At 45.4% G+C, this 25,474-nt stretch overlaps 1 protein-coding gene across 24 annotated transcripts in view; it reads left to right on the forward strand.

Annotated features, from left to right (window-relative positions):
- The window catches only part of TRAF3 (TNF receptor associated factor 3), a 140,552-nt gene that overhangs the window by 13,014 nt on the left and 102,064 nt on the right, over positions 1-25,474 (forward strand). The window contains exon 2 of one of the 24 annotated variants that reach the window (XM_077941782.1): positions 24,137-24,229. The exons of the other annotated variants lie outside the window; for them this stretch is intronic. The gene's annotated coding sequence lies outside the window, so the exon portion shown is untranslated. The remainder of the gene's footprint in view (positions 1-24,136; positions 24,230-25,474) is intronic. 24 annotated transcript variants of the gene reach the window in all.

Here is a 25,474-nt window from a genome sequence, read left to right on the forward strand (position 1 = left end):
GTTCACGCCATTCTCCTGCCTCAACCTCCCGGGTTGCTGGGACTACAGGCACGTGCCACAGGGCCTGACTATTTTTTGTATTTTTAGTAGAGACGGGGTTTCACTGTGTTAGCCACGATGGTCTCGATCTCCTGACCTCGTGATCAGCTTGCCTCCGCCTCCCAAAGTGCTGGGATTACAGGCGTGAGCCACAGCACCCGGCTGAACTTGGGATGTCTTTTCATTCAATTATGTCTCTTTTAATTTCTTTAAGCGATAGTTTGTAGTGTTAGTGTACAAATCGTTCACCTCTTTGTATAAATTTATTTCTTGGTGCTTTATTCTTGTGGGTTCTGTTGTAAATGAAATTATTTTCTGATCTTTCTTTTTGTATTGCTCATTGCTGGTGTATAGAAACAACTGATTTTTGTATGTTGGTCTTATGCCCTACAACTTTGTTGAATTTATTACCTCTAGTAGTTATTTTGTGGATTCTGTGGGATTTCTTTATACAGAATCATGTCACCTGCATATATAATTTACCTCTTCTTTCTAATTTGAATGCCTTTTATTTATTTTTCTTGCCTAATTGCTCTGGCTAAGACATTTAGTACAATTCTGAATAGCAGTGATGAAAGTGAGCATCCTCATACTGTTCCTAATCTCAGGGGAAGCTTTTCACCACTGATTATGAAGTTAGCTGTGTTTTCTTTCTTTTCTCTTCTTTTCTTTTTTTCTTTTTCTTTTTTTTTTTTTTTTTGACACAGGGTGTTGCTCTGTCACCCAAGCTGGAGTGCAGTAATGCAATCATGGCTCACTGCAACCTCTGCCTCCCAGGCTCAAGTGATCCTCTCACCTCAGCCTCTTGAGTAGCTGGGACCAAAGGCACATGCCACAATGCCTTGCTATTTTTTTTTTTTTTTGCATTTTTGGTGGAGATGGGTTTCACCATGTTGCCCAGGCTAGTCTCAAACTCCTGAGCAATCAGCCCACCTTGGCCTCCCAGAGTGCTGGGATTACACGTTCGAGCCACCGTGCCTGGCGTTTATTTTTCCCCCAGACCAGGTCTCATTCTTTTGCCCAGGCCGGAGTACAGTGATATGATCATAGCTCACTGCAGTCTTGAACTCCCAGGATCAAGCAATGCTCCTTCTTTAGTCTCCCTGGTAGCTGAGACTACTATAGGGGCAAGCCACTGCACCTTGCTAATTTTTTAATTTTTGTGGAGACAGGGTCTTGCTGTGTTGCCTAGGTTGGTCTCAAATGCCTCACCTTGAGCAGTTCTCCTGCCTTAGCCTCCCAGGTAGCTGGGATTACGGGTGGGCACCAATATGCCCAGTTAATTGATTTTTTTTTTTTTTAGAGATGGGTCTTGCTATATTGCCCAGGCTGATCTCAAACTCCTAGCCTCAAGCAGTCCTCCTGCCTCAGACTCCCAAAATGCTGGGATTACAAGTGTGAACCACTGTGCCTGGCCACTGACTTATTTTTTTTTAATGGGAGGTTGTTGAGTTTTGTCAAATGCTTTTTGTGCATCTTCTGAGATGATCATATTTTTTTTTCATTATTCTATTAATGTAGTGTGTTATATTGATTTTGTTTTGTATGTTGAATCACCCTTGCATTCCTGGGATAAATCTCACTTTGTCATGGTATATAATCCTTTTAATGTATTGTTAGATTGAGTTTGCTACTATTTTGTTGAAGATTTTTGCGTCTATGTTCATTAGGAATATTAGTCTGTAGTTTTCTTTTCTTGTCATTTTTGAGGCAGAATATTCCTTTGTCATCCAGGCTGGAGTGTAGTGGCGCGATCTTGCCTCAGTGCAACCTCAGCCTCCCCAGTAGCTGGGATTACAGGCATGCACCATCATGCCCAGCTAATTTTTGTATTTTTAGTAGCGACAGGGTTTTGCCATGTTGGCCAGGCCAGTCTCGAACACCTGGTCTCATGTGATCCACCTGCCTTGGCCTCCCCAAATGCTGGGACTTACAGGCATGAGCCACTGCACCCGGCCTGTAGTTTTTTTTCCTTGTGGTATTTTTGACTTTGGTATCTGGGAACCAATCTTTTTTTGAGACAAGGTCTTACTCTGTTGCCCAGGTTGGAGTGTAGTGGCATGATCTTGGCTCACTGCAGCCTTGGCCTCCTGCGCTCAAGTGGTCCTCCCACCCAGCTGCCTGAGTAGCTGGGACTACAGGCACATGCCGCCACACCCAGCAAGTTTTGTTCATTTTTTTTGTACAGACGAGGTCTCACTTTGTTGCCCAGGCTGGTCTTCAGCTCCAGGCCTCAAGCGATCCTCTTGCCTCAGCCTCCCAAAGTACAGGGATTATAGGCGTGAACCACTGCTCCCAGCCCAGTTGTATTTTGACTGTGCATCATGTTTCTTCAGAATTTTGAAACCTGCCCTCTCCTAAGTGCAAAAATTCTAGGAGGGTTTCCAAGCAGACAATCCTAACATCTCTGGCTGGGATGATGATGATCATACCATGTACTTTCCCTCTTCTCAACACAGACACATTCATGTTGTAGTGCCAGCTCTATGCATAGGAGGTGCACTTAACGGCTTGCGGCTGGGGAATATCATGGCTGACAGCACACCACCAGTGCAGCTTCAGGGAAGGGAACTATATTCCTGATGCCACAGCAGGAAAGAGATGTGCGTCTTTCATTTCCTGAAAAAGCCATAGATTGTTTTGGATAATGGTTGCTGAATAAGAAACCACGCTAAACATCAGTGATTTAAAACAGTAATCTACCTTTGCATCTCATGGTTCTGTGGCCTGATCAAGCAGGGCTCAGCTGGGTGATTCTTCTGCTCCATGTGGCCTTGATGGAGGTAATTTATTGATATTCATCTGTTGGCTGGTCCAGTCATGAGGGTCCAAGATGGCCTTACGCACATGCTTGGATGGTTGGAAGGCCAGGCTCAGGGGATCCTCCCCCTCCTTGTGCTCTCAGGTCCTCTGCAGATGGCCTTTCTCCTAACTGAGGTGGTTGTGCTTCTTACATGACAACTCAGAACTCTTAAGAGTGAGTGTTCTAGGAGAGGAAGTGGAAGCTGCCAGTCTGTCTCTCTCCCTCTTTCTTCTTTTTTTTTTTCTTTTGAGATAGAGTCTCACTCTGTTGCCCAGGCTGAGTACAGTGGTACCATCATAGCTCACTGCAGCCTCAAACACCTGGGCAGAAGTGGTCCTCCCAGTCCAGCCTCCCAAGTAACTGGGACAAGAGGTGCATGCCACCATGCATAGCTAATTTCTTAGTTTTTAATTTTTTGTAGAGACAAGGTCTTAACTATGTTGCCCAGGCTGGTCTTGAACTCTTGGGTTCAAACGATCCTCCCACCTTGGCCTTCCAAAGTGAGCTACTGCACCCAGTCTGGAGCTGCCAGTGTCTTAAGCCTGGGCTTGGATAGCAGTGTAGCATTATTCCTGCCATGTTCTAAAAAGACACAGAGCCCTCTTATATTTGAGGAGAGGGGACATGGACCCTAATTCTTAAGGAAAGGAGGGTCAAAGAATTTGTGACTGTCTTTAATCCAATATATGCGTGGTGGCTAGATTCCATAGTGCTCTCAGTAATATATGTTAGATACCCATTTGAAAACTGTTGTGGATTAAAATGGAAATGCCAACTGTTGTGTGTTACTCATTTTCAGTGAGACAATACATTATGTGTTCTAAATCAATAATTAAAAAAAAACTTTTGGAGTATACCTATTCATAAAATAACTACCTCTATAAAATGTATGTCTTAGCAGCAGCCATCCTTGATCATGCGTTTGTCAAGTTTTTCTTTTTTTTTTTTTTTTTTTTTTTTTTTTTTTGAGACGGAGTCTCGCTGTGTCTCCCAGGCTGGAGTGCAGTGGCGTGATCTTGGCTCACTGCAAGCTCCGCCTCCCGGGTTCACGCCATTCTCCCGCCTCAGCCTCCCAAGTAGCTGGGACTACAGGCGCCCGCCACCACGCCTGGCTAGTTTTTTTTTTTGTATTTTTAGTAGAGACGGGGTTTCACCATGTTAGCCAGGATAGTCTCGATCTCCTGACCTCGTGATCCACCCGCCTCGGCCTCCCAAAGTGCTGGGATTACAGGCTTGAGCCACCGCGCCCGGCCTGTCAAGTTTTTCAAGTACAACTTTGGGTCCATACATTTTTTTTTCTTCCTATTACTAGTTCATTTTAAAAATTAGTTGAAACCTTCCCTTTTATTTTAAAGAATATTGTGAGGTTTTTAATATTCCTCTGTGTTCTTAAAAAAAGCTTCATTGAGAAAATATTAGTAAGCCTATATATCCTAACTTTCCTTTCCTTTACCCTACATCATTCTAGTAAATCCCCAGAGACTTATTAGAATAAAGTTCTGGCTGTTTATGTATAAAAGTGTGGGATAATTTGACAGTGTGCAGAGGTGTGTATGTAGGGATGTGCTTTCACATAGAAACCCTGCCTTCCCAGCCTGTCTCAGCTGATTGTTGCAACACTGAGCCAAGCAAACATGATGAGGTCACAGAGAAGTGAGGGAGTGGATTTAAATAATGAAACAAGAAATCTGTGTCTTTGACTCCAGTGGAGCCCCAGTGTATTGGGATTAATGAGGGAAGAGCTGTGTCTGCCTGTGTTCCATGAGTGCCCCTTGCTTATACCTGTATGGAGAGCCCCAACATCCCTGGCTGGGAAGCCACTTAATCCTGTGTTTCCCAAGCATAACCTCTCTTTGTTCCCAAGGAGTCTTTCCTGAACATCTGACCTTCTGTGCAACATAGGCATGAATGAGGAGAGTGAGCTACTGTGGTGTTTCATGTATATATATGTGTGTATATACACACACGTATGCACACATACACGTACACACGTATATATATATGTGTGTGTGTATATATGTATATATGTGTGTGTGTAGGTTTTCATCAATTGTTTCTGACTCATAAGTCCCGTAGTCCTTGTTACAGTCTTTTGTTGTAATGTTGGGTGTCTTGCCTCCTTTCAGCTGCCCAAGGCAGGACTCTAATCTGATTGTGAGTCAGAAGACCCTTATTCCAGAGAGGGCCCTGCCCCATTCCCTGGAGGAAGGAATGCTGCACAGAGAGGCCAAGAAAAGTCTGAACAGACAGGCCTTGCTGGGTTTAGATCATGGTTTTTTGTCCAAAAACATCTCTACATGATTGTAAGTCATGCCTGTGTTATGAAGCCTCCATAAAAACTCAAGGACAGGCTGGGCGTGGTGGTTCACGCCTGTAATCCCAGCACTTTGGGAGACTGAGGCGGGTGGATCACCTGAGGTCAGGAGTTCGAGACCAGCCTGGTCAACATGGTGAAACCCCATCTCTAATAAAAATACAAAAATCAGCCAGGCGTTGTGTCGGGCGCCTGTAATCCCAGCTAGTCGGGAGGCTGAGGCAGGAGAATCGCTTAAACCCAGGAGGTGGAGGTTGCAGTGAGCCAAGATTGCACCATTGCATTCCTGCCTGGGTGTCAGAGCGAGACTGTCTCAAAAATAAACAAACAAAAACTCAAGGACAGCGTTCGAGAGCTTCCACTTGGTGGAACACGTGGAGGTTTCTGGAGGATGGCCCGAGGGAGGGCATGGAGGCTCCCGCCCAGCCTCATACCTCGCCCTTTGCGTCCCTTCATCTGTGTCTTTTGCAGTATCCTCTACGATATACCAGTCAGTGTAAGTACATATTTCCCGGAGTCCTGTAAGCCACTCTGGCAAATTAGTCGAATCCAAAGAGGGTTTGTGGGAACCCCAACTTGAAGCTGGTGGGTCAGAAGTTCCAGAGGCCTGGACTTGGGACTGGTGTCTGAAGTAGGGATTGGGGGTGAACAGCCTTGGCGACTGAACCCCCAACAGCTGTGTTCACAGAATTCTTCTGCGTTGGCGATTATTGTCAGGGTGTGAAAGCGGGGAAAGCACAGGTGGAGAGAGTTTTTCCCCAAACAGCCCTTGGTCAATGCCTCGGAATGACTGGCTGCTGCAGGGAATTGCAGAGGCCTGAGTGCCTCTGCTTCTCCCGTGATTCCTGAGGCCAGGACCTCTGGTCTGCGTGGTCTGAGGTCTCTTACGAAGGCAAAATGTTACGTATATATTTTGAATAAGGACACCTGTTCCTCATTCTGTTCTTTTGAATTCCAAAAGTGTGCTGGCCTGTGACATAGCATAAGGGACAGAATCATTGCTCTCCATGAGCCTTTGGGCTTGCTTCCTTGGGCACTACGTACTTTATCATTCGCCATCACCTTCGGGATTCTTTCTGCCGGAATGTAGTGGCTGTGGCCCGGGGGTGACCAGCATAGGGGTCAGAGAAGGGTAATGAGACTTGAGGCCTGGGGAGGGTAGTAGGCAAGGCAGGAGGGCAAGGGCCAGGGGGCAGCGTCATTCACACAGTTGAAAACGTGCCCCTGGCCTGTCTTCTCTCTGTGTTCTGCATCTTACAAAATAGATAGTGCCTTGGGTTAAGATGAATCAATATAGTTACCCCTTTCTGTATGGTCTTAAGCTTCTTAGGAACTGCTTTATATTTTAGTCACTTAGGCTTGGAGTGAAACATGTAAGGTATAGTTCAACCTGAAAAAAGTGGTCTGAGAGGCGTCTTCATAGAGTCCCCAATTCTGTATATGATAAGGGCTTATCAGGCTTTGACATTCTGCTCTTTTATGTGTAACACTACTGATGTAAACGTTTCTGGATTGTATAGAATGGTGGGAAGCATGGAGATTTATCTGTTGGTGAGGGGGGGAGGGGGAGGGGGAGGAGGGGGAGTAGGAGGGGGAGGGAGAGGATGGGGAGGAGATAGTGGCATCCCTCCTGCAGAAACCCTGCAGTGGAAGGACAAGATTCCAGGAGGAATTAGAGACCAGTGGTCTAGTCCCCATCTGTCTTTGTGACCTTAGGCACGTCACTGAATCTCTTTGAAAGCCTTGTTTCCTTGCTTGGCATATGGGGATGATAGTAGTTGTGAAAATAAAATAATCAAGCTTTTAAAATTTATCTCACCATAAAAATGAAAAATGGTATTTAAGGTTAAAGGCACTTGTATTTCTTTGTTGGGAAAGAGAGGACAGGATATGTCCACCACACGTTCACCAGGTCAGCATGTATTTATCTACTGTGTGCCTGACTAAGCTTAGGTACTCAGTGTATTTTCGTGTAAAGAAAAACAACATTTGAGTGAGCACTGACCAAATCCAGCTTAGTTCAGAAAACCTTTTTTTTTTTTTTTTTTTGAGACTGGGTTTTGCTCTGCTGCCCAGGTTGGAGTGCAGTGGTGCGATCACGCTCACTGCAGCCTCAACCTCCCAGTCTCACGTGATCCTCACACCTTTCTAAGTTTACAACATTTTTTGGGCCAAGTATGGTAGCTCACACCTATAATCCCAGCACTTTGGAAGGCAAAGGTGAACAGATTACTTGAGTTCAGGAGTTTGAGACCAGCCTGGGCTTTGTGGAGACCACGTCTCTATAAAACAAATACAAAAACTAGCCAGGTGTGGTGGCATGCGCCTTTAGTTCCAGCTCCTCAGGAGGCTGAGGTAGGAAGACAGCTTGACCCTGGGAGGCAGAGGTTGTGGTGAGCTGAGATCGCACCACTGCACTCCAGTCTGGGCGATAGCGAGACCCTGTCTCAAAAACACAAAATTTTTTTTGTAGAGATAGGGCCTCTCCATGTTGCCCAGGCTGGTCTCAAATTCCTGGGTTCAGGTGATCGTCCTGCCTTGGCCTCCCGAAAGACTGGGATTATAGGCATGACCACTGTGCCCGGCCTCAGCAGACCTTTGGAAGGCACTTCATGGATGCCAGTCCTGTTGTTACAGTGCTAGGTAAATGCATAAAAATACTGCATGAGACATTCTGTGTTCTCAAGAAATTCAGACTGCTGATTTCAATCTGGAACATGACACTTTATGAAGGAGGCAATAGAACAAAAAAAGGGCAAATTAGAGGATTAGTAATTAACAAAAGCTAATACTCAGGTCAGAATAGACTCTTGTTCAGTTTACAGGAGGAATTTAACCAAATGAGCTTCTGCAGAGAACCAGCATTAGGGTGGTGACCAGGCTGGGATACATACCTGTCATATCAGAAGTGGCCTGAGACTGGGTTTGAGAAGCAGTGGCAGATTTGGACTACTGAAAGCAGAATTAAGAGTCTGGTGGCATTGGGGGGAGATTAGTGCTGTGGAAGGCCTGCTCAGAGTCTTTCTCATGATGGGTGCATTTGGGAGGAGCTTCGCAGACATCAGAGGAGCTACAGAGAGTTTACACAGAGGGAGGAACCAGCTGCACCACCACTCAGGTTCCTTTCCATCTTAGCATCTTGTGAGCATAATTCAAAATGCACAGTTTGACTAAGTATGTGCAGATTGCACTCAGTTCGTGAATTCATTCCCATAATGTAGCCCAGCCCAAGTGTTAGCACTTCTTGTTTTTTTTTTTTTTTGTTGTTGTTGTTGTTCATTTGTTTGTTTTTTTTGAGAAGAAGTCTCACTCTGTCACCCAGGCTGGAGTGCAGTGGAGCGATCTCGGCTCACTATAAGCTCCACCTCCCGGATCAAGCAGTTCTCCTGCCCCAGCCTCCCATGTAGCTGGGACTACAGGCACATGCCACCATGCCTGGCTAAGTTTTGTATTTTTAGTAGAGATGGGGTTTCGCCATGTTGGTCAGGCTGGTCTCGAACTCCTGACCTCAAGGGACCCGTGTGCCTTGGCATCCCAGAGTGCTGGGATTACAGGCTGAGCCACTGTGCCTGGCTGAGCACTTTTCTCATAGTCTTCTGCTAAGTATTTGCTTCTGTCAGCTGCCGGGCAGCAATAGTTTTCATATTTATTTGTGGTTGTCCTCCAGAACTTGGCCTTTAGTGTGGTATGTGTAGGATTTTGTTGATTCCAAGGGAGGGTAAAAAAATGCTGTGATCCCCAGAACCTAGGATGGCTGGGGTATTTTGTCTCTGAGGAATTTAATAACATTTTGTGGTCATTGCTGGAATCTTCCCAGACTCCTTTGATGGAAAGTAGGGACTGTGAGGGGAACTCCTGACTGGGCTTGTAGGCTGCCTTCTCAGAGCCCTACTTTATTAGTGACTTATTGGGCTACTAGAAATGACCACAAAAACTGAGGCCCCCACCCATACCATTTGTATCAGTTAAGACCCTGGAAATTCAGATGTAGAGGGAATTTTTAAAGAGCTCCTGGGAGTGCTGATGCCCTGCTGGACTGGGAGCCTCTGCTCCAGTGGAAGCAGCACATCCCCTCCAGGGGCCCCATTGCTTTAGAAACGCAGGTTCCCAGGCCCTGCCTCAGACCTGCCGACTCACAGTCAGCTCTCAGAGAGGCTTTTAGGTGATTGTCACATTCACCTAAGTGTGAGCAGCACTGTGCAGGCTTTGGGTGAGAGAGTCGGAGTTCATACCTTGCCTCTCTTTCTTCTTTCCCAGCTGCATGAACTTTACCAGGTTACTTGGTCTTTCTGAACCAGGACAGCAGCACATAAAGTGAGTACGATGGTGCAGGCCCCAATTCCTCAGCCACAATCCTGAAACCCCAGAGCCTCTGAAAATGGAATGTTTTTCATAGATTTGGTGCCACTTGGCCTGGACTTATTGAGGCTATTTATAATTTCTATTCCACTTAATACGAATATTTCATTATTTTACCACAGATTGTTAATTAACATTTTATCCCCCCCCCCTTTTTTTTTTTGAGAAGAGTCTTGCTCTGTTGCCCAGGCTAGAATCAGTGGCATGATCAAAGCTCTCTGCAGCCTTGAACTTCTGATCTCAAGTGATCTTCCCACCTCAGCCTCTCAAGTAGTGAGGACTACAATCTTGTGTCGCCAGATGCGGCTGATTTTTTAAATTAATTTTTTGTAAAGAAAGGGTTCTTTTACCTAGGCTAATCTCAGACTTCTAGACTCAAGTGATCCTCCCACCTCGGCCTCCCAAAGTGTTGGGATTACAGACATGAGCCACCACACCCAGTGAGTTAATGTGTTTTCTTATGGGTACTGCCTCAGACTTCCTCAGGAGTATTATATAATATATGATATATAAAATATACATACAATATTTCCTTTCTAAAATTCAAAAAATTCTGAACTCTGAAACACATCTGGCCTCGGTTTTGGGTAAGGATTATGGTGCTGTAGATACCCAGCTTATAGGTGGGTCAGTATATGCCATGTTAGTATGTTGGTATGTGTAGAAAACTCTTGGCAGTTAGCAGGCACCCAACAAATACAGCTATTTTTGTTTGTTTGTTTTGAGACAGTGTCTCACTCTGTTACCCAGGCAGAGGTGCAGTAGTACAATCACGGCTCACTGCAGCCTTGATTTCCTGGGTTCAAGTGATCCTCCCATGTCAGCTTCCCAAGTAGCTGGGACCACGAGTATGTGCCACCACACCTGGTTAATTAAAAAAATTTTTTTGGCCTGGTGCAGTGGCTCACGCCTGTAATCCCAGCACTTTGGGAGGCTGAGGTGGGTGGCTCACAAGGTCAGGAGATCCAGACCATCCTGGCTAACACGGTGAAACCCCGTCTACTAAAAATACAAAAAGTTAGCTGGGCGTGGTGGCGGGCGCCTGTAGTCCCAGCTACTCGGGAGACTGAGGCAGGAGAATGGCGTGAACCTGGGAGGCAGAGCTTGCAGTGAGCCAAGATCGTGCCACTGCACTCCAGCCTGGGCGATGGAGGGAGACTCTGTCTCAAAAAAAAAAAAAAAAAAAAAAAAAAGATTTTTTTGAGATGGAGTCTCACTGTATTGCCCATTCTGGTCTTCAACTCCTAGCGGTCCTCCCACCTTGGCCTCCCAAAGTGCTGGAATTGCAGGCATGAACCATTGTACCTGGACTCACTCTTTTTTATTTTTTTTTTAAAGAAACTGTTTAAAGACATTTCAAGCTAAGAGCAGAAGTTGTGTTAGAAGGTGGCTGTATTAGTCCATTCTCATGCTGCTATGAAAAAATTCCTGAGGCTGGCCGGGCACAGTGGCTCACGCCTGTAATCCCAGCACTTTGGGAGGCCAGGGTGGGTGGATCATGAGGTCAGGAGTTCGAGACCAGTCGGGCCAAGATGGTGAAACCCTGTCTCTACTAAAAATACCAAAAAAAAAAAAAAAAAAAAAAAAGCTGGGTGTGATGGCAGGCGCCTGTAATCCCAGCTACTCAGGAGGCTGAGGCAGAAAAATCGCCTGAACTTGGGAGGTGGAAGTTTCAGTGAGCCAAGATTGCACCACTGCACTCTAGCCTGGGCAACAGAGCAAGACTCTCAAAAAAAAAAAAAAAGAAATACCTGAGACTGGGTAATTTATTAATATAAAGAGGTTTAATTGACTCAGTTCAGTGTGGCTGGGGAGGCCTCCTGAAACTTACAACCATGGCGGAAGGGGAAGCAAACACATCCTTCTTCACATGGTGGCAGCAAGGAGAAATGCTGAGCAAAGGGGGAAAAGCCCCTTATAAAACCATCAGATCTTGTGAGAACTCACTATCACAAGAACAGGATGGTGGAAACTGCCCCCATGATTCAATTGCCTCCCCCCAGGCCCCTCCTGTGACACATGGGGATTATGGGAACTACAATTCAAGATGAGATTTGGGTAGACACAGCCGTATCAGTGGCTTACGCTCCTGGCTTGGCCTCTTGGCAGGCTTTTTATAGAGAGAGTGGGATCCTTTTTCGGCATGAAGAACCTGTGTTCCTTAGAATTACAATCTTGGAATGTCAGCCCTTAGCTTCTTGTTTTTATTTTCACCCAGATGGTGCACATAAGGAGGCAGCATGAGGTGGGGTGGTGGCTAAGGGCGTGAGTGCTGGTGGCAGGCAGCCTGGTCTGAGTGACTGTGGGTCTTGGGCAGTTACCTTCCATGTGTCTCAGTTCTTTTACCTAGAAATAGGGATAATGGTACCTACCCCCTGGAGGTGTGAGATGGAAAGCATTTAACATAGGTAAGCTCAATAAAATTTAGCAGTTTTAGTTATTTAGGACCATAATGGATGTTAAGTGGGCCAGAAGTAGAATATTCTTTTTATTTATTTATTTATTTATTTAATTTATTTATTTATTTTTATTTTTTTATTTTTTTGAGATGGAGTCTGGCTCTGTCGCCCAGGCTGGAGTGCAGTGGCCGGATCTCAGCTCACTGCAAGCTCCACCTCCCGGGTTCACACCATTCTCCTGCCTCAGCCTGCCAAGTAGCTGGGACTACAGGTGCCTGCCACCACGCCCGCCTAGTTTTTTTTTTGTATTTTTTAGTGGAGATGGGGTTTCACCATGTTAGCCAGGATGGTCTCGATCTCCTGACCTCGTGATCCGCCCGTCTCGGCCTCCCAAAGTGCTGGGATTACAGGCTTGAGCCACCGTGCCCGGCCTATTTTTTATTTTTTAAAGAGACAGGGTCTCACTCTGTTGCTTTGGCTGGACTCAAGCTCCTGAGCTCAAGTGATCCTCCTGCTTCAGGCTCCTGAGTAGCTGGGACTATAGGTGTGCACCCTGCAGCCAGCCAGAAGTGGAACATCTTGTTGGGGCTGGGCTCAGAGCTGGAGCTGGTGTCTGGCTCCGCTCGCTTCTGATTTCTCTTAGCCTCTGTCCTTCCCTTGCAAGCATCTGATGACTGCTGCATGTACCATAAAAACATGCAAAGATATAAATCTTGGTTTTGAGGAGGTGACCCTATGAAATTGACTTAAAAAATGTTGGGCCAGATATGGTGGTTGGCGCCTATAATCCCAGCACTTTGAGAGGCTCAGGCGGAGGATCGCTTGAGCCCAGGAGTTTGAGACCCTGTCTGAGAGAGAATTAGCTGGGCATGTTGGTGTGCACCTGTGGTCCCAGCTACTCGGGAGGCAGGGTGAGAGGGATCCTTCCAGGCTGAGACATGAGGGTTCTTTGAGCCCAGGAGGTCCATACTGCAGTGAGCCATGATTAGGTCACTGCATTCTAGCTTTGGTGACAGAGTGAGACTGTTTAAAAAAAAAAAGTTCAGAGAAATCATATGGTTGACTTGTGTGTGTCTACACAGACTCCCTTTTCTCTGTGGAGACAGAATCTTCAGTTCTCTGGGGTGTTCTTCAGATTCCCTTGCTCCCCGACTGACCTTAGGTAGGAAAATAATTGGGCCGTTTGGTGCACAGCAGATGAAAATTATCAGTATGTCCCTAGCTTTCCACTGTGAGGCCCCCATAGCAACAGAGGACAGTGGATGTGTGACTTGTACCCTTGTACCCTGCCAATAATGCAGTATCCTAAAGCAGCCTTTTGTTTCTTTCTTTCTTTTTTTTTTTTTTTTTGAGACAGGGTCTCACTCTGTTGCCCAAGCTGGAGTGTCATGGCATGGTCTCAGCTCACAGGAGCATCAACCTCCCGAGCTCAAGTGATCCTCCCACCTCAGCCTCCCGAGTAGCTGGAACTATAGGTGCAAGCCACCACACTGGATGATTTTTGTATTTTTTGTAGAGACAGAGTTTTGCTGTATTGCCCAGGCTGGTCTTGAATTCCTGGCCTCAAGTAATCATCTTGCCCCAGCATCCCAAAGTGCTGGGACCACAGGCATGAAACATCATACCCAACCCTGTTCTTGATACCTGGTTTTGTGGTCCTTTTAATCTAAAATTCATATGAATCTTGAGTTCTGCTGTATGATATGTAATACGTAATATATAATATATGTTCTAATATTACAAAAGTCTAAAAATCTTTCTGTGCACCAAAATTGATCCTCCAGGACAGAAAAAAGGCCAGTGGTTCCTGTCTATAGCACCATATTTTGAGGAACACAAGGAAAGATTTTGACCTTCCCTGGACGTAGAAGAATTTGTATTGTGATTCACACATCTTTAATGCCTTAATTACTTGTCTTCAATTTTCTTTCCTTTTGGCCCTTAAGGGAGTATTTGTTCTACATGCATATTTGCTGCCCTTTGGTTTAGATAATTTAGATAATTGGCAACTAGTTTTGGTCTCATTATCAGACATTTTACTCTGGACACCCCATCACCAGTCCCATCATGGGGGAGTTTGGGGGCCAGGAGATTCACTGGATGGTTCTTTTCTGGTGTATGCTCTTCTTAGATAGGGAGGAAAAAGTTAAAACCTCAAAAACTCTGTGGTAAACTGATGTGGGAATCTGATACTAAAAATGTCTCAAGTGATTTAAAGTGTGTAAGAATTACTCACTTTTCTGTGGAGAGCGATGTGCATAAAGACAGTGACAGATGGAAGAGAATATCCAGATGAGACCCTCACTGCCCTCGGTGCGTGGATTGCAGGATGCTGGGAGCCCCCTTGTGTGGAGACTCACTGCTGGTCTCCAAGCCCTCCGTGGCTTCTGCTGTGGCTTAGTCATCGCTTCCCAAGATACTGTTGGGTTCTTCTCCCTGCTGGTGAGCAGGGAGGCACCAGGGAGCCCCTGCCTGCAGCCACCTCGGTGACTCCACCCAGTTTTATATGGGGAAAGAATGCTCTACCTGGCCACGTTTTCCTGTGTCCTGTTGAAATGAAGAGGTTAGTCATGCATTCCCTCAGCTAGAGCATGAGGCAGTCCTTCCAAAGACTGTCCAATTAGACCCAGACTCTTCAAAGGAAATGTTTTCATGTTTTGATGTCATAGTTCAAAACCTCACTGGGATGGTTTGTGTGTGTACATACCTGTTTTTTAGTTTCACTAGAGGATGTCATTTGGGCTAGTTGTTTTTAAGTGAGCATTTCAAACTTAATTTGATTCCAGTTTCCTTGGTTATAGTTACAATGAAAGACCACTGGGTCTGGGACAGTGGTTCACATCCAGAGATGGAGTTGGTGGGATGAAGGGGGAGGTGCAGTTTTGTCCCCTAGGGGGCGTTTTGCAATGTGTGGAAACCTTCAGAAGTTGGGTGGGGGATGCCACTGCCATTGGTAAGTAGAGCCAGAGATGCTGTGAACACTGCAGCACTCAGCATCTACCTACAACAAAGAGTTTTTGGGTTCAAAATGCTAGTCGTGCCAAGGTTGAGACACCCTGACTTGGAAGTTGTTCATTCACGATACTCTTTTCTTGATTTCTTTTTTTTTTTTTTTGAGATGGGAGTCTCGCTCTGTTGCCCAGGCTGGAGTGGAGTAGGCGATCTCAGCTCACTGCAAGCTCCACCTCCCAGGTTCACGCCATTCTCCTGCCTCAGCCTCTCGAGTAGCTGGGACTACAGGGGCCCGCTACCACGCCTGGCTAATTTTTTGTATTTTTAGTAGAGATGGGGTTTCACCGTGTTAGCCAGGATGGTCTCGATCTCCTGACCTCGTGATCCGCCCGCCTCGGCCTCCCAAAGTGCTGGGATTACAGGCATGAGCCACCGTGCCCGGCCTCTTTTCTTGATTTCCAGTGAATGTATGACTGTTAAGATTTTATGTTTTCATAAGGCGAGGTACTTTCTACAGAAATTCAGTCTTTAGTCATTAAACAGCAGAGGGCACTTGGAGGCTACAGTGTCCAGAAGTCCATCAAGCCAGTTTGGATAAACCCTTCCCAAACCCTGTCATAATTTACATCAAAACTTTAGTTAGCAGAATGGGAATTTTTGAGTAGATACCATTAGAAAAATAAAATAATTTTCCAGTTGTGGTTCCCAAGTTCCCCAAACTTATGTCCTTAGTCCAAGCTGCCCCTTGAGCTTCAGCTTCGGACCTGCATATTAACAACTATTGAGTCCTTGGTATGTGCTGGGCACCCTCCTACATGCCAGGGCATGGCAGGAAATGATATGGGCAGCTCCCTGTAGTCATGAGGCCTATGTTCTAAGGCAGGCCTTGAAGACAGGGAAGTCCGTGTGCTGATTCCAGAAGAATAGAGGGGGCCTGGCAGGGCTGGGGGGAGGTCAAGAGTGGAGTACTTCACATAGCTAGTCTCGGGGGGGCTCGTTGTCCTGGACCTGCGGACAAGGAGGCATTTTGTCCACAAACCTTGAGAGTGAGTGAATGGGGCATGACTGGGGCCACCAGGTGTTATTGCTTGAATGACACATAACCTGTCTCTAGTGGAGCTCTTGATTCCTCCCTACCCCCATCCAGATGCTAGAAGACTGGGGAGCATTTCTTGGTCCCTCTTCTTCTCTCACAATCTGTCATTGGTGCTCACTTCTGCACCCTGTTTTCCCGCGTGCCTGCTCCCCAGCCCAGGCAAGCCCTCTGCTGATGCCGGAGGCCCCAGCTTGTCTGTCCACTTCACCCTAGTTCTCTCCATGCCCTCCTCCACGCCGCTGTCAGAGCTTCTAAACATAGGTGGCCCCTTGCCCTTCCCTGGAAACCCTTTAGGGGCTCTGACTGCATTCAGTGCACCCTGCATTCCTCCTGACAAGGCCTTGCGTCTCACTCCTGCCCAAGTTCCAGCCCCAGGAGCCTGCCTGCCCAGGAGGCCGTGATCATTCACCCTGGCTACTGCCTGTCCTGCCTGCTGCTTTATCCTCCTTTTTCTAGGGGCCTGGGGCCTCAGTCTCCCCGTGTCTGCACCTGGAGTCCTGTTGCCTGTGTCCTACAGTTTCCTCCTCAGCCATCCCCACAGGGCTGTGCCCCTTGCTAGTAGCCATCTTTATTTTCTTATTTTCTTGTGGAGATGGGGCCTTGCTATGCTGCCTAGGCCAGTCTTAATCTCCTGGCCTCAAGCAGTCCTCCTGCTTTGGCCATCTTTAGATGAGAAATCGCTCACCTGTGCTGCCTTTCACGTGGAGGATGGGTGGATGATTCACAGGGACCCGCCCTCCTTCCCGCAGAGTTGGGGTTTTTGTGTAGGGGATTTTTCTGTCAGTTATTTTTTCCTCACCTTTCAGAGGAGTAGTAAAAGAACTAAGCCATTAGTGGTAAGGCAGGAGGGCAGTGACCACCACAGCTCCAGGGGAGCTCTCTCATCCCTACAACTGGCAGATGTTCCACCCTGTTTTCATGGCGCACAGAAAGGTAGGCACATAGTGATGTGGTTAAGTAAGCTTTTGAAGTACAAGATGGTGAGTTAGTTGGCCTTTTTACGAAAAAGGAAATGGAAAACTAGCACCATGGTCTTGGCATAATTACTCCAACATGCAAATCAGCACTGGAAGGAAGTTGAGGCAGCATATGTCTGTGCTCCACTAGTCCTTAAGACACATCTGAAAGAAAGGAAATCTTATTTTGTTAGAGGCAAAGGAGTACGTGGATGGAATGCATGGTCCAGGTGTTTATAACTGTATATTTATTTGGCGGTTGTTTTGGATGGACAGGAAGTGGGAGGGGAGGGCACAGAGAGTCGCTTTGGCCATGTCCCTGGTTTGCCACAGGCTGATACTGGAGCATTGCTAAGTTTCACAGTGGAAGATGGATGTGAAAGAAGAACACACTAGGCCAGGTGCAGTGGCTCACACCTATAATCCCGGCACTTTGGGAGGCTGAGGCAGGCAATTCCCTGAGGTCAGGAGTTTGAGACCAGCCTGGCCAACATGGTGAAATCCCGCCTTTACTACAAATACAAAAATTAGCTGGGCGTGGTGGCACATGCCTGTGATCCTAGCTACTCGGGAGGCTGAGGCAGGAGAATTGCTTGAACCTGGGAGGCAGAGGTTGCAGTGAGCCGAGATTGTGCCACTGCACTCCAGCCTGGTTAGCAGAGCAAGACTCCATCTCAAAAAAAAAAAGAACCATACTAGTCAGGTGCTAGAGGGCTTCCCAGGAAGCCTCTGGGGGAAGGAAATGTCTGAGAAGTTATTTAAGAGGATTTGTTGGTAACAGAAAAACTTCCAGATTGGTCTAGAAGGTGGGCCCTAGCTGTAGACCCATTTTATAGGACATAACGTGAATATTAAAGGCACATTTTCAGTATTTGGGGAAAATATATCCTCTGAGTCGAATGACCGATGGCTGTTTCTAGAAAAATTTTAGTTGTCTTGAGTTTGGTGATAGATTGACCTTTTTTTTTTTTTTTTTTTTTTTTTTGAGACAGAGTCTCATGCTGTTGCCCAGGCTGTAGTGCAGTGGCACGATCTTGGCTCACTGCAACCTCCACCTCCTGGGTTCAAGCGATTCTCCTGCCTCAGCCTCCTGAGTAGCTGGGATTACAGGCGCATGCCACCACACCTGGCTATTATTTATTTATTTATTTATTTATTTATTTATTTATTTAGAGACCGAGTCTCACTCCCGAGCCTGGGTGCAGTGGCGCTATCTTGGCTTACTGTAGCCTCTGCCTCCCAGGTTCAAGTGATTATCCTGCCTCAGCCTACCAAGTAGCTGAGACTACAGGTGCGTGCCACCATGTCCGGCTAATTTTTTGTATTTTTAGTAGAGACTGGGTTTCACCGTGTTAGGATGGTTTCAGTCTCGTGACCTCGTGATCTGGCTGCCGTGGCCTCTGAAATTGCTGGGATTACAGGCATGAGCCACCGCGCCTGGCCACACCCGGCTAATTTTTGTATTTTTAGTAGAGACGGGGTTTCATCAGTTGGCCAGTCTGGTCCCATACTCCTGACCTCAGGTGATCTGCCTCCCAAAGTGCTGAGATTACAGGCGTGAGCCACCGCGCCTGGCCTAGATTGACTTTTTTAAAGCTCTGTGTCTCCTGGAAATGGAATGTATCCCAGATGAGGATTATTTTTAAGCTTTATAATAAAATCTTTCACAGCATAGACTTTTAAAGACCATGTGTAGACAAGAACAGATCTTTAAAGGGAAACCTCAGTTTGGCTTTTGAAAGTTCATCTGATTGAAATTAAACTGATGAAACTTACTCCATCCATGCATTACCAAAAACAAGTTCTTCAGCTACTTAAGAAACACTTCTTATGGAAAATGTTTAAGTAAGCGATTTGAAATTCAACATATGCTACTTAAAAGATATCAATTGAAAAGATTCACAGATGAAGCATTTTTTTATATTATTATTATTTACAGGTGATATGGAAGACAGAAATAGATTTCTCACCTTTAAAGAACATGTAGTCTCCAGAGTGGGGAGGGCAGACTTGCAGACAGTGTGAACTGTAGACAAGACGTGGTACTGTAATTAGTAATCGTGATAGTAATAGAGGCAGAAACAGAATGGGAGGAAGGGACATTGGAGCACGGCATGGGAGTAGTGGTGTCTAAAACAGATCGGCAAACTATAGGTCTAATAATAGTTTTTATGTGTTTAAAGGATTGTAAAAATAAGCAAAGAAGAATATGTGACCCATGAAACATAAAATATTTACTGTCTGGTTCTTTATGGGAAAAAAGTGCCAACTCTTGGCTTAAATTTTACCAAAAAACAAACAAACAAAAAAACTCCCAAAAAACTGTAATGTTTAAGCAGGAGTTTTACAAGAGAAAGAATTTTGATCTTGAGGGCATTGGGTGAGGATGGGGCGGTGCAGTGGGAGGGAGAGGATAGATACTGTTCATCACACCAGTGCAATCGGCTGTGGTGGGAATGTCGGGTGGCCTCAGTGTGTGGTGAGGACAGTGATCATGGCCCCTCTTACAAGTTGAAGCTCAGTTCTGGAGTGGTGGACCATCAGAAGCTTATAAGTAGGAGAACGTCATTGTCATAAATTAGAGTTAATTGTGAGAAATTCAAGTAAGTATTCCATTGTTTTCTGAGATGTGCTCTCCTGAACTTTTAAAGTAGTTCTTCAGAAGTTATGGCACTGTTCACAAGACGCTGGCTCTGTGGTCTTTGACATGCAGATGGGCACAGAATTCCTGACTTAAGGCTAAAGATTTATCTTTAGCTTATCATGATATGGGCTTATCATGATTGTTTTGATCAGTAGCAAGACATCTGTGAAATCTCAGTGATCCTATAAATTGAGGAATCTGAGAGAATCAAGAGAAAGACAACGATTCTTGCTGATGTCAGTAACTGTATTTCAGCCGTTAAACTTCTGCACGGAGAAGGTCAGTGTTGTCTGCTGTGTCAGCATCAGCCTACCTGGGTGTGAATGTATTCTTTGGGAGATGAAATGTAGAAAAGGTACCCCAAGTCTGTTAGACATTCTGGATTCCCAGAAATAAGACATCTCTGAGGGTAGAACCTTTACAGTCACTTATATCTGGAAGGAATTCTTCTAGGAGAAAGCTGAGTAAAGGTATCTTAACTTTGTATGTATACCCAGAGAAAACACATAAAGATAAAAATAAAATAATTTTCCTCATTATCCCCACACCATTAGCATCTTGGTGTATAGTCTTTGCATCTTTTTTCAGTATGTATGCACTTAGATCATCTCGTAGGACTCCGGGCCCATGCATTTTACACTTTGTATCTCACTGTGGAGTAGAGGACAGCCTGATCTTAAGGGGATGCGGAATTGCTGCATCCCCATGATTTTTACTGCTTTGATTCTCCTAATGAGCCCTGTTGCTGCTGTCTGTATTAGCACCTTTCTGAGCAAACAATGGGCACCTTTTTTTTTTGTTTTCTTAAGAGAGACAGAGGCTTGCGATAGTTTGCTGAGAATGATGGTTTCCAGCTGCATCCATGTCCCTACAAAGGACACAAACTCATCCTTTTTTATGGCTGCATAGTATTCCATGGTGTATATGTGCCACATTTTCTTAATCCATTCTGTCACTGATGGACATTTGGGTTGATTCCAAGTCTTTGCTATTGTGAATAGTGCTGCAGTGAACATACGTGTGCATGTGTCTTTATTGCAGCATGATTTATAATCCTTTGGGTATATACCCAGTAATGGGATGGCTGGGTCATATGGTACTTCTAGTTCTAGATCTCTGAGGAATCGCCATACTGTTTTCCATAACGGTTGAACTAGTTTACAATCCCACCAACAGTGTAAAAGTGTTCCTATTTCTCCACATCCTCTCCAGCACCTGTTGTTTCCTGACTTTTTAATGATTGCCATTCTAACTGGTGTGAGATGGTATCTCATTGTGGTTTTGATTTGCATTTCTCTGATGGCGAGTGATGACGAGCATTTTTTCATGTGTCTGTTGGCTGTATGAATGTCTTCTTTTGAGAACTGTCTGTTCATATCCTTTGCCCACTTTTTGATGGGGTTGTTTGTTTTTTTCTTGTCACCGCATGTTCTCACTCATAGGTGGGAACTGAACAGTGAGATCACTTGGACTCGGGAAGGGGAACATCACACACTGGGGCCTATCATGGGGAGGGGGGAGGGGGGAGGGATTGCATTGGGAGTTATACCTGATGTAAATGATGAGTTGATGGGTGCTGACGAGTTGATGGGTGCAGCACGCCAACATGGCACAAGTATACATATGTAACAAACCTGCACATTATGCACATGTACCCTAGAACTTAAAGTATAATAATAATAAATAAATAAATAAATTAATTAATTAATTAATTAAAAAAGAGAGACAGAGTCTTGCTATGTTGCCTCAGGCTGGAGTGCAGTGGCTGTTCACAGGTGCTGTCATACTGCCCTGGATTATAGTACACTGCAGCCATGAACTCCTGGGCTCAAGCAGTCTCCGCCTCAGCCTCCTGAGTAACTGGGACAATAGACCCGCGCCGCCATGCCTGGCTCTTGACCGTTCCCACACGCCACACCTACAAGGAGCTGTTTGCACTGTGGGCTGTTTGTGTTTTTTTTTTTTTTTTTTTTTGTGCAGAGGTCAGATGTCTTAGTGCAAAGGTGATGAAGGCCTTCATTACAGTCTCTCAATTTGACTCTCAGTTTGATCTGAAGTTGCTAAGATGAGCTGACATTGTGAGGAGGATACTGCTACAGCAGTTGTGTGTGTTGTGTGTGTATGTGTTTGTACAAACAGTGTCTCACTCTGCTGCCCAGGCTGGAGTACAGTGGTGCAATCATAACTCACTGTAACCTTGAACTCCTAGGCTCAAGTGATCCTCCTACCTCAGCCTCCTGAGTAGCTAGGACTGTAGGCTTGTGCCACCGTGCCTGGCTTTTTTTTTTTTTTTTTTTTTTTTGTACAGACAGGGTCTTGCTGTGTTGCTGAGGCTGGTCTCAAACTCCTGGCCTCAAGTGGTCTTCCTGCTTCAGCCTTCCAACACACTGGTATTACAGGAGTGAGCCACAGCACCTGGCCTGAAAGGCCTATAACTATATATTATTGTTAACTGTAGTCATGCTACAGTGCTATAGAACACTAGAGTGTGTTCCTATCTAGCTCTCTCCCCATTTTTCCCATCCTCCTTCCCTTCCTAACCTCTAGTATTTGTGTTTACTTTTTACTTCTGTGAGACCAACTTTTTTTAGTTGTGTGTTGTGTGTGTGTTTGTACAAACAGTGTCTCAGCTCATTACAACCTCCGCCTCCCAGGTTCAAGCGATTCTCCTGCCTCAGCCTCCCGAGTAGCTGGGATTACAGGCATGTGCCACCTCACCTGGCTAATTTTGTATTTTTACTAGAGACAGGGTTTCTCCATGTTGATCAGACTGGTCTCAAACTCCTGACCTCAGGTAATCTGCCTGCCTTGGCCTCCCAAAGTGCTGGGATTACAGGCATGAGCCACTGTGCCCGGCATGTATTTTTGATAATAGCCATTCTAACTGGGGTGAGATGATACCTCATTGTGGTTTTGTTTTGCATTTCCTTGGTGATAGTGATACTGAGCATTTTTTGTATATTTGGCCATTTGTATGTCTTCTTTTTAGAAATGTCTGTTCAGATAATCTCCCCCCGCCCCAGGTTTTTTTTTTTTTTTTTTTGAGATGGAGTCTTATTTTCTCACCCAGGCTGGAGTGCAGTGGTGTGATCTTGGCTCACTGCAACCTCCGCCTCTGAGGTTCAAGTGATTCTCCTGCCTCAGCCTCCCGAGTAGCTGGGACTACAGGCACATGCCACCATGCCCGGCTAATTTTTGTATTTTTAATAGAGATGGGAGTTTGCCATGTTGGCCAGGCTGGTCTTGAACTCCTGATCTCAGTTGATGCACCTGCCTTGGCCTCCCAAAGTGCCAGGATTACAGGCGTGAGCCACCCACCTGGCCAATTTGCCAATTTTTTCATTGGATTTTTTTTTTTTTTTTTTTTTTTTTTTGCTATTGAGATGTGTGAGTTCCTTGTATATCAGTCCCCTGTTGGATGAATAGTTTGCAAATACTTTCTCCCATTCTGTAGGTTGTCTTTTCATTCTGTTGTTTCCTTTGTTTTGCTGAAGCTTTTCAGCTTGATATAATCCCATTCATTTATGTTTGCTTTTGTTGTCTGTGCTTTTCAGTTCTTACTCATAAAATCTTTTCCCTTGGGAGGCTGAGGCGGGCGGATCACGAGGTCAGGAGATCGAGACCATCCTGGCTAACACGGTGAAACCCCATCTCTACTAAAAATACAAAAAATTAGCTGGGCGTGGTGGCGGCCGCCTGTAGTCCCAGCTACTGGGAGACTGAAACAGGAGAATGGCGGGAACCCGGGAGGTGGAGCTTGCAGTGAGCTGAGATCGCGCCACCGCACTCCAGCCTGGGCGACAAAGCAAGACTCCATCTCAAAAAAAAAAAAAAAAAATCTTTTCCCAGACCAATGTCATGAAGCATTTCCCATATGTTTTCTAGAAGTTTTATCATTTGGGTCTTATATTTAGGTCTTTGATTCATTTTTAGTTCATTTTTATATAGAATGAGAGGTGGGGATCTAGTTTCTATTTTCATTCTTCTGCATATGGATATTTAATTTTCACAGCACCATTTGTTGAAGGGACTGTCCTTGAAATCCAATGAATGTTCTTGGCACCTTTGCCAAAAATCAGTTGGCTGTAGATATGCAGGTTAATTCCTGGGTTTTCTATTCTGTTCCATTGGTCTGTGTGTCTATTTTTATAGACACACACCAGTTGTTTTATAGACCAGTACCGTGTCGTTTTGCTTACTACAGCTTTGTAGTGTATTTTGAGTTTTGGTACCTCCAGCTCTCTTCTTTATGCTCAGCATTGCTTTGGCTATTTGGGGTCTTTTGCGGTTTCATACAAATTTTAGGATATTTTTTCTATTTCTGTGAAGAATGTCATTGGTATTTTGATAGAGATTGCTCTTTTAATTATGTTGATTTCTTTTTTTTTTTTTTCCCCCGAGGCAGGGTCTCACTTCATTACCCAGGCTGAAGTGCAGTGGTGTGATCACAGCTCAAGGCAGCCTCAACCTCCTGGAGTTAGGTGATCCTCCCACCTCAGCCTCCCAAGTAGCTGGGACTCTAGGCACATGCCACAACATCTGCCTAATTTTTTGTACTTTTTTTTTTTTTGTAGAGATGGAGTTTTGCCATGTTGCCCAGGCTGGTCTCAAACTCCTGAGCTCAAGCGGTCCACCCACCTCAGCCTCCCAGAGTGCTGGGATTATAGGCATACGCCACTGTGCCTGGCCTCTTTTCGATTTCTTGATGGTGTTCTTTGATGTACAAAAGTTTTTAACTTTAAATGAAGTCCAGTTTATCTACTTTTTCTTTGGCTTATTTTGCTTTTGGTGTCTTGTCTTGTCTTTTTTCTTTTCCATTTGTTCGTTCCCTCCCTCCCTCCCTCCTTTCTTTCTTTCTCTTTCTTCCTTCCCCTGCCTGCCTGCCTGCCTGCCTGCCTTCCGTCCGTCCGTCCTTCCTTCCTTCCTTCCTTCCTTCCTTCCTTCCTTCCTTCCTTCCTTCCTTCCTTCCTTCCTTCCTTCCTTCTTCCTTTCTTTCTTTCTGTCTCTCTCTCTCTCTCTTTCTTTCTTTCTTACAGGATCTTGCACTGTTGGCCAGGCTGTAGTGCAGTGGCACGATTGTGGCTCACTGTAGCCTTGACCTCTAGAGCTCAAGTTATCCTACTGCCTTAGCCTCCTGAGTAGCTAGGGCTACACGTGATACCATTATGCTTGGTTAATTTTTTGAATTATTTTTTGTAGAGACAGAGTTTTACTATGTTGCCCTAGCTGGTCTCAAACTCCTGAGCTCAAGCAGTTCTCCTGCTTCAGCCTCCTAAAGTGTTGGGATTACAGATGTGAGCTACTGTTCCTGGCTTGAAGTCATTTCTAAGAAACCATTGCCTAATCCAGGGTTGTGAAGATTTACATCTTTCTTCTAAGAATTATATAGTTTTAGTTCTTTTCTGCTGTGATCATGTGTGTATGTATTGGTTTTTTATTTTTATCTTTTTAAGAGACTGGGTCTTGCTATATTACCAGACTGGAGTGCAGTGGTTATCCATAGGCATGATCATAGTGTACTGCAGCCTTGAATACTTGGGCTCAAGTGTTCTTTCTTCTTTAGCTTCCCAGGTAGTTAGGACTACAGTGCATAACTGTGCCTGGCTTATCGTGTGATCTAGTTTGAGTTAATTTTTTTTTTTTTTTTTGGCACGGAGTCTTGCTCTGTCGCCCAAGCTGGAGTACAGTGGCGCGATCTCAGCTCACTACAAGCTCTGCCTTCCGGGTTCACACCATTCTTCTGCCTCAGCCTCCTGAGGAGCTGGGACTACAGGCGCCTGCCACCACACTTAGCTAATTTTTTGTATTTTTAGTAGAGATGGGGTTTCACTGTGTTAGCCAAGATGGTCTTGATCTCCTGACCTCATGATCCGCCCGCCTCTGCCTTCCAAAGTATTGGGATTACAGGCATG

This window comes from Macaca mulatta, chromosome 7, assembly GCF_049350105.2.
Source record: "Macaca mulatta isolate MMU2019108-1 chromosome 7, T2T-MMU8v2.0, whole genome shotgun sequence".
In the NCBI taxonomy this organism is placed as follows: domain Eukaryota; kingdom Metazoa; phylum Chordata; class Mammalia; order Primates; family Cercopithecidae; genus Macaca; species Macaca mulatta.